The sequence below is a fragment of the Chanodichthys erythropterus genome, chromosome 3 (assembly GCF_024489055.1).
Source record: "Chanodichthys erythropterus isolate Z2021 chromosome 3, ASM2448905v1, whole genome shotgun sequence".
In the NCBI taxonomy this organism is placed as follows: Eukaryota; Metazoa; Chordata; class Actinopteri; order Cypriniformes; family Xenocyprididae; genus Chanodichthys; species Chanodichthys erythropterus.
The window spans coordinates 11,374,728-11,377,292 of NC_090223.1; the positions used below are offsets into that span (position 1 = coordinate 11,374,728).

At 47.8% G+C, this 2,565-nt stretch overlaps 1 pseudogene; it reads right to left on the reverse strand.

Moving 5' to 3' along the window:
* Nucleotides 1–1,386: 1,386 nt before the first annotated feature.
* LOC137003234 (GTPase IMAP family member 9-like) lies at nt 1,387–2,357 on the reverse strand (annotated as a pseudogene).
* Nucleotides 2,358–2,565: the final 208 nt, after the last annotated feature.

Sequence of the window (2,565 nt, forward strand, 5' to 3'; positions counted from 1 at the left end):
GCGCCACTCGAGCGCCTTGCCCTGCCGCCGCCTGCCAAGCTGTCTGCCCTGCCAGCGCCTGCCAAGCTGTCTGCCCTGCTGGAGCCTGCCTGGATGGTCCCTCCAGTACCGCCCTGGTCCTTAGCCAGGACCCCAGACCAGCTGAAGCCCCCCTGGTCTGTCCCGCCGGTCCCGCCCTGGTCTGTCCCGCCGGTCCCGCCCTGGTCTGTCCCGCCGGTCCCGCCCTGGTCTGTCCCGCCGGTCCCGCCCTGGTCTGTCCCGCCGGTCCCGCCCTGGTCTGTCCCTCCAGCTCCTCCCTGGCCCTCAGCTGGGACCCCAGACCTGCCTGAGCCTCCCTGGCTCAACCCTCCCGTCCCTCCCTGGTTTCCTTAAGACATTCTGTTTTTGTTTTGCTGGCTGACTTGGCTCCCCTCCCTCCCTCCCCTCTTTGTCTTGTATTCTGATGTTCTGTCATGTTGTCTTGTTGGTGTTTTTTGTCTTGTGTCGTGTATGTTGTCATGTTTGTCTTGTGTCCCTCGTAGGGATGCCAGGTGGCGTCCCTTTAGAGGGGGGGTAGTGTCAGGGTTCTGTCACTTCAGTCTTGTTTATTTCTTGGTTTTGTGACAGAGCTCTGACATTCCCGTTCTTGTCGGGTTTTTGTGTGAGCGTACGGTCTCGAGGGTTCTCGGGGCTGTGCGCTCTCTTGTCTGCGTGCCTTGTTTCATGTTGGGAGCGTGGCGTTCGGATCCCGGCACTCGTGTCTAGTTTGGTTTCGGTTTCGTGTCGGGATTCGGACACTCGCGCTCCCAGTCCTGTCTTTACTGTGAGCGCACGGTTTGTGTGTATGTTCACTTGCCGTGCGCTCTTGTCTCATGTTTTGTGTAGCACGCGGTGATTTCCACCTGCCGCGTGCTTTCATGTTGTGGTGTTGTCTTGTGCAGCACGCAGTCGGTGTTTCACGGGCTGCGTGCTCTCATGTTGTCTTGTTTTGTGTGAACACGTGGCTTATGAGTTTTCATAGTCACGTGTTCATGTCTCGTCTTGTGTAAGCACATGGCTTGTGATTTGTCTTCATTGGCCATGTGCTTGTGTCTTTGTTTTGTTTTGGTGTGAGCACATGGCTTGTCATGTGTTTCTTTGTGCCATGTGCTCTCACGTCTATTGTCTTGACCCCGCCCACCTTGTTACCTCATTATTGGTTGATTTGCCCCACCTGTCCTCCCTTGTTACCTGCCTTGTTTGCTCTCCTATTTATTCTCCTTGTGTTTGCAGTCCTGTGCTGGTTCGTTGTCATATTTTTCCTGGTGTTTCCTTTTGTCAAGTCAAGTCAAGTCAAGTCTGTTTTCCCCCACGGGGTTGTTTTTGTTGTGTTTTTGTTTTTATTTTTATTGCTTAATAAATGCCCTTCTAACCTGCATTTGAGTCCTCGTCCTTCCCCATACCTGACACCAATAGCTGCATAATACCCTGCACCAATAGCTGCACCATAACCTGCACCAATAGCTACAAGAACAGGCCCACCAACAATTCCTAATGTTCCACCAAGAACAGCACCACAGATCGCTCCAAACTCAGCACAACTGAATTTACTTACTGTAACAGCTGAAACCTGGAATCTAGATTCATACTGCCTATAACATTTTTCAAATTCAGGGTCTCTTTGCACTTCTAACATTCTCTCAATCTCCTCTTCCTCTCTCTGTCTCCTCTCTTCTTCCTCTTGTCTAAATCTGTAAGCATCTTCAAACATCTGATTACTGTAGTGTCCTCCTCCATTCTGCTCTACCATTGTGTCAATCTTCTGCAATAGTTCATTCACCTGCTTTCTGTTTTTCAGATCTCTGTTGTTGAAGATGTGATATCTGCCTCCACACTGATCAGCTAGATGTCTAAATTTAGTGTTCTTCTCAATTTTTTTTGTCTATGGAATCTCCTTCTAACAGATCTGCATTAATGAAGAGAATGATGGAGTATTTTAACACCTCCTCTCCAAACATTATTTCAATAAACTCAGCGATCTTTACCTCCTGCTCAGTGAATCTCATATTCACAGGAAACACAATGAGAAAAGCATGTGGTCCAGGACTGGACAAATAAACACTTTTTGCTATCTCTTTCACTAACTCTTCATGTTCAATGGAAGTGTCAAAGAATCCAGGAGTATCAACTACAGACACAGATCTGCCTGAAACAGTGGCATGTTTTTCTAAACATTCACGTGATATCGAATCCATACTCTGCTCAGATTCAAACTCTTTCTTTCCCAGTATTGTGTTTCCAGCTGCACTCTTCCCAACACCAGTTTTGCCCAGCAGAATATTCTGTCTGGTCGAAGGACTATCGTCAGTCTTTTGTTGTTCATCCTTAATCAGTCTCATCAGCCTCCTTCCATCTAATGCCAAATAAAAGAGAAAACAGACGTATGAAAGGAGTCAGTGGGAATGTTGTCTGAATCAAATTTGTGTCATTGAAAATAGAGGTGTAGATCTTAAATATCAACAGTGAAGCACAGGAGGGTCATTGTTTTCTTATTTACAAGGACTTTGTAGTAATCAGAAGAGGGTAAAATGGATGAGTTCTGTCAAT